Genomic DNA, 12,060 nt, shown 5'->3' with positions numbered 1-12,060 from the left:
ACATAGCTCATTTGTTTGATTTGATGATGGATGTATTTGTGGAAGATGTGAAGAGCAAGGCACTGTGGAGTATGCTGTTTGCAGACAACATTTTGTTGTGTAAAACATGCTGAGATAAGGTAGAGAAGAAGCTGAAGGAATGTAGAAAAGCACTGGAAGAGAGAGGCATAAAGATCAGCAGAGCAAAGACAGTATATATGACAACTGATGGAGGGGATGAGAGTGATATACAACTCCAGGTTGAAAAGTTAACAGCTTCCATATTTAAGTATCTTGGGTTATATGTAGCAAGTGATAATGGAATGAATGCAGAATTCCAGCATAGAGTTCAGAGTGGATGGTTGAACTGGTGAAAGATGAGTTGGGTGCTGTGTGTTAAGAAATAAGCTGCAAAATGAAAGGAAGATTATACAAAACTGTGATAGGATCTGAAATGTGTTGAGACGTGGACAATTACAAGAGCCCAGGAAAAGATGGAAACAGCAGAAATGAGAATGCTGAGATGGATGTGTGGTGTAGCAAAGAAGGATAGAATTGGGAATGATTACATAACAGGAACGGCCAAGATGGGTCCTGTAAGTAAGATGATGCAGGAAAGTAAGATTAAGATGGTTTGAGGACTATATTGGAAGTGATAGGGAGGAGGAAGCAGGAAGACTGAAGCCAAGATGGAGAGACAAGGTGTGAAGAGGATTTGGGAGAGAGGGGATGGAGGAGTGAGGATGCCTTGGACAGAGAGAAGTGGTGAAGACAGATTAAAGATGGGAATGCTGACTATATAATCATGGGGGGGAAAGCAAAGATGAAGAAGAAATCCATTTATATTAGTTAAAGATAACATTTTGTATACTATTTAAAATACTAAGTAATTTTCAAGTTAGAAAACGTTTGTAAAATAAATTTTTGCTTAGTATTTTCTAAACAGTAATTTGATGAAAAAAAATAGAATTTTTGTTTTCTGTTGAATTATCTGAACATTGAATCCATGAAATCCCTACAGTATAAGGAAGCATGTCTTTCATTGAATTGGCTGCCAGAGTACAAACTTTTTCCCCCTGTGGACACTAAGGTCATTTTTCTTGATGTATGGTTGCATTAAGTTATATTATTTTATAATTTTAAAATTGGTTATATTCAGTTGTGTATATTATAATATCTTTAACATAGTGTCAAGTAGAAATTTGAATCAATTCCATGGTATTTTTGGAATGTCTAAAAAGTGTAAGGAAATACAATATATATAAAGTATTTGTCATATCATATTTTGAATATTTTAAATTAGTTGAAAGTGTTTATGTTAATAAGAAATTCATGTTTACATGTATTTTTGGTATTGCCAGTACAGTTGTATCTGTCATATTAGGCTGAAGAGGAGAGTGAGTCATGGTCTCTCCTGAAATGCATACTGCAATATTATGAAATTGTAAGAATTATTTTTGTTCATAAAATAATTAACAGTACAATTTAAAAGTTTTATCATTGATGTATGATAAGTCTTAAATACCAGAAACATCCACTCAAGGCACTAAGTCCGCCATTGCATACCCAGGAAGGCATAGATATACAAATATAAACACCAACCAAAACCTGATGCTTAGCAAACAGACACCCACAACTGCTGTAAATAATTGGGCTATATGTTTATATTTGTATATTTATGTATTGCCGAGTGTGTGATGGTCAACTGTGAGTGCCTTGAGTGGATGTTTCTGGCCGAGGGCGCAAGTGCGTCTCCAGTCGGCACCGTAATAGCCGTCAATGGTTAAGTCTTAAATATTTAAGGAAGAGTGTCAATTGTGCCTGTTCATGCTTTCAGAAATGAATTTTGGCTTTATCAGTTCAGATAATTTAGTTACTCAAATCTGGGTCCTCTTGAAGTTCTTCAATCTTGTGGCCAAAAAATGGATTGAAAAAATTGTATTGCTTTCTATGAGGACTTTAATCAACATCAGTTGGTTTGACTAACACTTTATTTCATGCAACATACACTGAATAGATGCTTTGGAAATATCCAGTTTAACAGACTTTTGACTTCTGTAGAAACTCTTCAGTTCAGTAGCAAGACAGACTTTGTTGGCTTTGTTACACATGGGCAGTCTACCTGGATGGAGGTCTAACACGCTCCCTGTTGTATTGAAATGCTTCTTTATTTGGGATATTGTCTTTTGTTTGGTAGTGAATTTCTAAATTCAGCTTGAGTATACATTTCAACCTCAACATTTTTGGTTGAAAGTTGAACATGGAAATTTCTCTTTTGTAAAGAGAATGTTCTTGTCATCATTATGATTGAGAAGTATTTTTGGCATGAAAATATTGCCAAATACATCACTATTTACACCAACTTTTTCTGTTAGCACTTTAATGTTTCAAACATTATTCTACAGTAGAGTGTCGCTTATCCGAATCAGTTGGGGCCTGGGGTTGTTTGGATAACTTATTTTTCGGATAACCGATTATGTACAAAAAAATATATTAACCTATCCCATGCTGAAATTTTTCTCCGTTGCATATCGCTTTGCATTGAATTTTCATCAATGTTAAGCCTAACGTAAACTTTTTAAAATAATAATCTTGGCTATTGTATCGTTAAAAATTATTTCTTTATTTTTTACAAACAAAATAAATATATTGAAAAATATAAAAACAAAAATAAATTATACTTTAGAAGTTAATCTAGTATCAAAAACGTTCGATTCAGCATGACACACAGTCCTCAGAAAAACACCACACAAAAGTGCCAGTGCTGCCAGCTAAAACACACATCAACAAAAAAATTATTGGAGTAGCCCAAGATATAGCCAAAGATTGCAGCGCCATAGCACTAGCGAAAATTTAAATTTGCCAACTGGAATTCTTTCAGATAAACGACACTCTACTGTATTTCTGATTAATCCTGTATAAAATATTTTGGGTCTAGCTGTAATCTGAATTTATATCCTTCATATAATACATTTCCTACATATTAGTATAGTTAAATGACATAATTCAAGAATTGGTTATGAATAAAAATTTCAGATGAAAATTATTTTATTTACAATAGTGTGTTCTTGTTGGTGATGGTGGAACTGGTAAAACAACATTTGTGAAACGTCATCTGACTGGCGAATTTGAGAAAAAATATGTTGGTAAGTACTAGTAAATTAAAACTAAATTGAATTTTTAGTAAAGATTTGTATCATGTTGGATGTTGATAAATATTTTGTATAATTCTAGATTTACTAAATTTTTTTGAGAATATCATTTATTTGAAAGTCAGAGACTTAGAAAATAGCAGTATACAAAGAAATAGTTATTAAGTAACAAAACTAAATAGCTTTTGAACTTTTTATGTTTTCTTAAGAAAACAAGCATTGTCAGGTATATCAGCAAGTTTAAAATACAAATAAAATTTTATGGTGTTATTTTCAATAATATACTAATTTTCATTAATATACATTGACATATCAAGAATTAATGTAGAGTTTGATGTTTAAATACTGGATTAACAATTATACTTAATTATTGTTAACTGAATTAACTAACAAAAAATTAATTCTAGATTTAATGGCATTGCTAAATTTAAGAATGTGTTTACTTTTAAAAAATTTAGTTCTTTTTCTTCAAATAGTTAAAAAATAAAAAACAAGACAAATTTCTCTTTCTGTTGCCAAAATACTGTTTTATTCCCTTGCCAAAATAGTATATTTTAATTCTAGATACTGCGTATGAAGAAATTTGAAACTTACTTAAATACATTATTATTTAGAATTCTAAGATAAGGCTATAAAAACTGTTTTTGTGTTCTTTTTTTAAAAAACAGTAAAATTTAATTTGAGCTGCTTTCTATTTTAATGGAGTAACTGATAAAAGAATTAATGAGGTTAAAGAACAATTGAAGAGTTCTGCTTACAGCTGATAGTCACAATGACTCTTTAGTCCTCTTTCTGATTTGAGTTTGAATGCTTTTGTAGTTACTTCTCTTCAGACTTTTCTAAATAATTAATAATAAATTACAAATACTCTAAAATTATCACACATGCCTATAATTCCATGCTCAAAATTATTAATTTGATAAGATTTGTGCTTTGAATCATGTTAGTCTGCTAAATTTAGAAAATACTTGTTTGATTTATTGCCTATGAAGTGTTGCAACACTTCAAAATCTATCAGAGTATTTATGTGTAAATTCTATAAATATGAATTTATGAAAATTATAATTTAAATTCTTAAAACTAATTTTCAGCAACACTTGGAGTTGAAGTCCATCCTTTGGTTTTTCACACAAATCGTGGCCCTGTAAGATTTAATGTATGGGATACAGCTGGACAGGAGAAATTTGGTGGTTTAAGAGATGGTTATTATATTCAAGGTAATTAAAAATATATCAATGTATTATGTAATATTTAAGATTTTTTTTAATATGTACACAATAGAATGTGTTTATTGTAGTCAGATACATCATTAGTCCTTTAATGTTATCAGAATTAGCAAGACTCAAAAATATATTAAGATAAACTTATAAAATTCAGGGCTCCCATTTGCCACTAATGAAATCATTTTGTGAATAAAATTATTAGTTTTATTCACAAAATTATTATCAATGTCACTTGACTGCTTGCCATACATCACTGATTGTGAAGTATTGCAATAACTGGAAATAATATTGTGAGAAGCTGAGGGGTCTATGGATATTGGTTTAAACCCCTTTGATTGGCAATGGTCTGGTGAAGACTGCTCACTATGTCACTGGATGGCTATTAAATATAGTTGTCTCAAGATTGATAGATCTGGAAAACAGTTTTTTCTGACACCAGTTAGGATAGTTGTAATTTGCATCCTAACTCTCACGATTATGTGAAATTATCAGCAAATAGGAGGGCTATAAGTAGAGTAGGGAGGTCGTGGGTAGGTCGAAAGGGTGTCCGTTTCTGCGACAACAACAGATTTAACAGGTTAACAAAATAACACATATTCCTTAGGGATTGATTGCACTGGAGTTAGTGGTCACCCGGTGTATGGGGAAATCTGCCTTGAGTATGACGGGAAAAGAGTCTTGGTGAAATCCATCCTGAAGGTCACATGTGTCACTGTTATATCCCCCTCCAATGTGAGAATTTGGTCAGGTGATTTGGTGTTTGGTCATGATGATGCTCCAAATGTGTCATCGGTGGGCTGACTAGGGCGGTGAGAATTGGGCTTGTTGTTCTCTTTTCGTCGCTGAATTGTTTAACTTTCAACTTTCTCACACATCAATAATAAGTTGTTATAACTTTATTTGAAAACTAATCAAACATCTTTACATCCCAATATGATTAAAGCTATTCATCAACCAAAGACGAATATTATCGGACTAGAAACGGCTATAATACTAATAATTTAATAGACAATTTGGCATTAGAGTTAGGCATTAGGTGCCATCTCTTGATAAATTTAATAATTATAAATTAATTAAATAATAATAATTTAGAATTACTGGAAGAAAATAATCAGCCCGAAGCGGGACTCGAACCCATGGGTAGTATAATTGGCAACGCATCTGCTTACCATGCAGATGCGTTGCCAATTATACTACCCAGACCTTCAGTCCAATCTCTTCCAGCATTTGCGATGGCCAGTTGAATTCCTTGGGAGTTGCACATTGTGGGCGCTGAATGTGTCCCCAGCTGGCATTGTAATAACCGTCGATGGTTATATCATTAGCTTATATATGCTGGAAGAGGAGATCGGACTGAAGGTCTGGGTAGTGTAATTGGCAATTCATCTGCATGGTAAGCGGGAGTTGTGGGTTCAAGTCCCACTTTGGGCCGATTCTTTTCTTCCAGTAATTCTAAATTATTATTTAAATTATTTAATTAATTTGTAATTATTAAATTTATCAAGAGATGGTGCCTAACTCTAATGCCAAATTGTCTATTAAATTTATTAGTATTAAAGCTGTTTCTAGCCCGATAATATTCGGCTTTGGTTGATGGATAGCTATATTTTAAAACTTTCTCAGATCGGTGAGAGAGGGAAGGGACTTGTTGTATCAAAGATCCCCCCCATTTACATGAGTTTCTTAGTCAATTGTTTACTGTTAAAATAACATTTGATCATCTCCTGTTTTCTTATTTTTGTAGGAAACAGATGAAATAAAAAGTTTCTTATAACTTGTCTATTTGCTACAATTTATAGAAAAACAGCTCCCAGATTCTCATAATTTCTTACACTACAGAACACAGAATTTTGAAAGTGAGAAGTTACATAAAAAAGAATAGTTATTGAAAATTGAGGTAACAATTTACGTAAAAGTATCTTGAAGTCATTCATGCCTACAAAGATATCTTATAAGCTTTTTAATAATTGGTGGTCTGTGGGGTCTGTCTATTACAAAACAGTTCTTAACAACCAAAAGTTATCTAGGGAAAGACTTCAAGACATGAATTCACTTAGTTTATTGAAATCTTTAATATATTTAATCTTAAGAAATAATTGTTTTAGTTCTGCTTATATAGCTACAAAAATAATTAGTGTTCTGGATTTATAAACTAAGAGTTATCTACAAATTTTTATTTCTTTAATGATATTAAATTCGATTTTATACATTAAATGTGTTAGGCTTTTGCCACAAATATAAATTATTTAATTTTATTTGAATGAAAAAAATATGTGGCAGTTCAAAACTAAGTAATGTGTTTTCTGCATAATTAATTAAATAGATGTTTATTTATGTACTTGTGCATTTTTAAACAAATCTTACATAAATTAATAAATCAAATTTTAATATGATAGTATTAAACACATTGATATATTTATATTGTTTCAGGTCAATGTGCAATAATCATGTTTGATGTGACTTCACGAGTGACATATAAAAATGTTCCTAACTGGCATAGGGATTTAGTGAGAGTCTGTGAAAATATTCCCATTGTACTTTGTGGAAACAAAGTAGATATCAAAGATAGAAAAGTAAAAGCAAAATCAATTGTTTTTCACAGGAAGAAAAATCTTCAGGTTGGTATTTTTTTAAACTATTTCAAATTAAAAAGCAGTGTGTTGAAAGTGCCTGTGATGATGATATAAGTAGTAAAAATCATTTTAATAATCACATTTTATCATCATACTTTTATTTCGTTGTTAGTAAAACAAAATGTGTATTAGCTTTATATATATGTTAAATTTCATATTTACCACTGATTGATTTTTATTATTATGTTTTTGTTCCAATTTTTAAAAATAATATTTTGAAAAGTTATTCTGCACATTCCAATTTGGAATTTTCTTAATTTACAGACCTGAGGCAGACCTTGGTTAAGGTTAAATAGTTTGTCAAATGTTTTTTATTTAAAAAAAATTTTTTTACTGGACTATAAAGTTTATTTAAAGTGTGTTGTGATTCATTCCAGTATTAAGAAGGTAATTTTAATTAAGTATAATCCCAATTAAAAAAAATGTTTCATTATCTGAACCAAATCTGTAATTGAATGCACTACTTTTTTATATTGTAATTCAACAGAAGAAAGTGTAAAATAATATGTATTACAAAATGATTTGTTTCTGTTAATTTTTATCATGTGAAACAAACCATGCAGAATAAAACTTGACTATAATAGTTAAATTTTATTGTATGTATTAACTATGCAATAAATGATATAAAAATAGTTGTTCTTATATTTAATTAAATTCTAAAGTATTAATTAAAATATACAAAGGAACTAAAAATGCTACCATATAAAAGTTTTATATTCATAATTTTTTGAAAGAACTTCAAATTTTATTTTCTTGCATCTGGCAGCACTGCCTTGCGATTGTTGCAAACATTCACACTGATTCGGATANAAAAAATTTTTTTACTGGACTATAAAGTTTATTTAAAGTGTGTTGTGATTCATTCCAGTATTAAGAAGGTAATTTTAATTAAGTATAATCCCAATTAAAAAAAATGTTTCATTATCTGAACCAAATCTGTAATTGAATGCACTACTTTTTTATATTGTAATTCAACAGAAGAAAGTGTAAAATAATATGTATTACAAAATGATTTGTTTCTGTTAATTTTTATCATGTGAAACAAACCATGCAGAATAAAACTTGACTATAATAGTTAAATTTTATTGTATGTATTAACTATGCAATAAATGATATAAAAATAGTTGTTCTTATATTTAATTAAATTCTAAAGTATTAATTAAAATATACAAAGGAACTAAAAATGCTACCATATAAAAGTTTTATATTCATAATTTTTTATCCTAAATGGATGTGGCCATCTATATTATTAGAATTTTTGGTTATTCAAGGCACATTATCTTGGATAATCAGGGTTCTATTGTATTTAGTTATCCAATATCTCAGTTTTACAAAACTAAATAGTCTATGTACATTAAACTAAATTTCTATTATTATTTGTTTTCAAAAGAAATAAAAACAAAATTGCATACTGTTAACTCAAAACAATATATATTGTGTTTAGAAAATTTTCATAAAGTCCATATTTATTATTTATTAATTGCTAGAGTACAAATATGCCATATATGTATAGTATATGTATAGTATAAGCATATGCCATTAGTTAATTTTCAAAATTAAACATTATTTCTTGAATATTTTCAATATTGATTTGACAAAATGATTAGTTATTTTAAAATTATTAATTAATTCTTTTGAAGACAAAGTCCTTTCCAAAAAAATATAGGAACCACCATTTATTAACTTTGTGTTCCAGACATTACACTTTTGGTGACTGACCTTTCTTTTTAGGCTACTGGCCGCCAAACAGTCCTTTAAAAAACACAAAATATCCGATTAAAAATATACATTTTTAAAAACAGGAACTGGTGATATTCGGATATCTTTGCTTTTCCATCATGCCTTCCTAGGGTTCGGCTTTTATCTACAACGGAATAAGCGCTGGTAAAATGCAGATGAGGAAAGCATCTGCATTTTACCAGCACTTATTCCATTGTAGATAAAAGCCGAACCCTAGGAAGGCATGATGGAAAAGCAAAGATATCCGAATATCACCAGTTCCTGTTTTTAAAAATGTATATTTTTAATCGGATATTTTGTGTTTTTTAAAGGACTGTTTGGCGGCCAGTAGCCTAAAAAGAAAGGTCAGTCACCAAAAGTGTAATGTCTGGAACACAAAGTTAATAAATGGTGGTTCCTATATTTTTTTGGAAAGGACTTTGTCTTCAAAAGAATTAATTAATCATAATTATCTCCATCGGACGAAAATTTACAAAAAAAAAATATTTTAAAATGGTTATAGTGACTGTGAAATAAATATAAAATATATTTTTGTTTTTTTAAAAAATGCTATTTAAGAAAGCTTGCAATCTATGATGTATTTATTAAAATTTTTTAATAGTAAATAACTTCTTAACTTAATTTTTTTTTATTTAGTATTATGACATCAGTGCTAAGAGCAACTATAATTTTGAAAAGCCATTCTTATGGTTGGCAAGAAAATTAGTTGGTGATTCTAATCTAGAATTTGTTGCAATGCCAGCTTTAGCTCCACCTGAAGTTACTATGGATCCAGAATTGCGAGAAAAACTTGAAAATGACATGAAGGTAAAGTTTGTTATGAATTTTGGAGTTAACATATATATCTATTAATTCATGAGACCTTTAATAAGATCACATAACTTAACAATATTAGTATTAACTTTGGATTGCTGTTAATCTGCAATCACACAAACTAGGGAAAATTTTCTGTGCCTGCTTGTTTTCTTGTAGGCATTTTTGCCAAATTGACTTAGCTGTGCTTCAATATCTTCACGCTACATGCTATCCATCTGTGATTTCAATTGAAAAACTTTTTTCCTCTTATTGCAGGATTTCAAAAATAATCTGCAGAAATTTACTGCTATGTGCTTGCAATCATATACAATTTTTTTCACACTCGCCTACACACACAACAGTTTTTCTGCTCTCAAATCTTTTTTGATGATTTGATGACATAGATGTTTGTTAACTATGAATTACAAAGGCTATTTTTAAATAAGGTCCGTTTTTTAATAAGAACAAAAATACTGTAAATGTTATTAAAATATATTTTTTCCCATATTCTATATACTTTTATCTACTTTTCTACATATTTTCCATTTTTGTTCAAACATTTATCATACCGCTCAACAATTTTTTGAATTCCAACTTCAAAGAAATCTGCCGCCTGTGAAAAAGTCGACTCCATGACTGCAGTTTTCACTTCTTCGTTGTTGTTGAACCGTTGGCCACCGAAAAATTCCTTTAAGTATCGAAACAAATGAAAATCATTGGGTGTAAGGTCTGGACTGTAAGGTGGATGATCCAGTTGTACCCATCCAAAAGAACTGATTAGACCTTGTGTTTGTGCAGAAACGTGTGGCTTTTCATTGTCACGGAGCAACATCACACAGGAAGACAGTAGACCAAACTGCTTGTTTTGTACGGCATGCCGGAATTTTCTCAAGGTCACACAATATGCATCAGAATTCATTGTTGTGCCTCTTGGCATAAAGTAGACTAACAAAATCCCTTTCCTGTCCCAAAAGACAGTTGCCATAATTTTCCATGCTGAAATGGACTATTTGGCTTTCACTGTGGTTGGCGAAGATGTGTGTCCCATTCCATTGACTGCTGCTTGGACTCGGGAGTCATGAGACACCAAAGTCTCATCTCCTGTAACAATGTGGTCCAACAATTCATCTCCTTCAGATCGTATTGAGTCAAAAGCTATAAAGCACTGCCCAATCTTTTTGTTTTGTGATTGTCAGAAAACAGTCTTGGAACTCACCAAGAACACAATTTTCGATAATTCAGTTTCTCCGAAACAATGGTATACAAAACTGATCTTGAAACCTGTGGAAATTCAATTGGTAACATTGAAATTGCGAATCGTCGGTCCTCTTGAATTTTGTTATCCACATCACACACCAAATCTTCAGAAATCAGAGAAGGTCAGCCAGGGCATACCTCATCATGCACATTAACATGCCCTTCCTTGAACATTCTCACCCACTTTCGAACTTTACTGTCACTCATAGCACTTCACAAATCTGATGGTAAATTTCCACTGCTGCCGAGTTTCTTGCACTCAAGAATCGAATAACAGATCGTATTTCACAGTCAGTGGGCGACTCAATTTTATCAATTATTATAAACTTTACAGCTCAGCACACAGACAGATGATACAGCTGCAAATGGTGTCTAAACATATGCAAAGCATGCTCGGAGCAGACGCAACTACACACTATCGTATTCGCACGTCATTCTCACTTTCATTCACAAACGGACCTTATTTAAAAAATAGCCCTTGTACTTAATGACATGGCAGTCTGAAAGTTGCTAAGACCTTGTATGCTTGTCTTTGTAAGATAGCCTGGGGTGCAATATTACCTTCAACAATTTAAATGTTTTCAGGTTTATTTTGTGCCTTAAAAAATATGGAAATTTTTTAGGGCACAAATATTTTCTAGTCCTTTTGTCATTTATTTTTAGCTGAATTCCTTTCACATTAGTCCACACTATTAGAAAGTTTGAAGGGGTATGTGTGGGAGCCTGGTCAAGGACATTGTTCTAGAAACATGATCTCACGAACTAAATAATATATGACATTAAATATGACACATACAGCGGAGACATATTACAGAATTTTTCACAATCATCAAATTCAAGGAATAGCAATTACATGCACTATAATTACAAATGAAAAAAAATCAGCAGAAAATTTCCACCTTACACATGTGAATGTGTTTAAAATAAAGTGTATGTGATCACAAGTTAAATGTAATTAAAACTAGACACTGTTCAAATTTTAATGGCATCAAAAAAAAAAATACTGTAAACAACATGAAGTAGACATATTAAACTATTGCATATAGTTATCAGATTAATGTGAAAACGTCATATATAAAAATGTATTTTTAGGCTACCAATCAAGATTTTACATCTTTGCATACTGTAAATTAATTTATTTTGTGCTTCATATTTACTTATGAAAAATTATTTGAATTTCTAGAATTCAATAGAATTTTCTTTAAAGTAAAATAAAGTATGCTTTCTTTGTTTTTAAGCGTTCAAAATTGCTGCATTTTATAATTGATTATAAATGTTATA

At 30.7% G+C, this 12,060-nt stretch overlaps 1 pseudogene; it reads left to right on the top strand.

Annotated features, from left to right (window-relative positions):
• The first annotated feature begins 473 nt into the window (after positions 1 to 473).
• Positions 474 to 9,524, top strand: LOC111639110 (annotated as a pseudogene).
• The last annotated feature ends 2,536 nt before the right edge of the window (positions 9,525 to 12,060 follow it).

Source organism: Centruroides sculpturatus, unplaced genomic scaffold, assembly GCF_000671375.1.
Source record: "Centruroides sculpturatus isolate CEXI.00-Female unplaced genomic scaffold, Cexi_2.0 scaffold1238, whole genome shotgun sequence".
NCBI classification, from domain to species: Eukaryota; Metazoa; Arthropoda; class Arachnida; order Scorpiones; family Buthidae; genus Centruroides; species Centruroides sculpturatus.
Note: the sequence above shows the minus strand (reverse complement) of the source record. Positions and strands in the feature narration are given on the sequence as shown.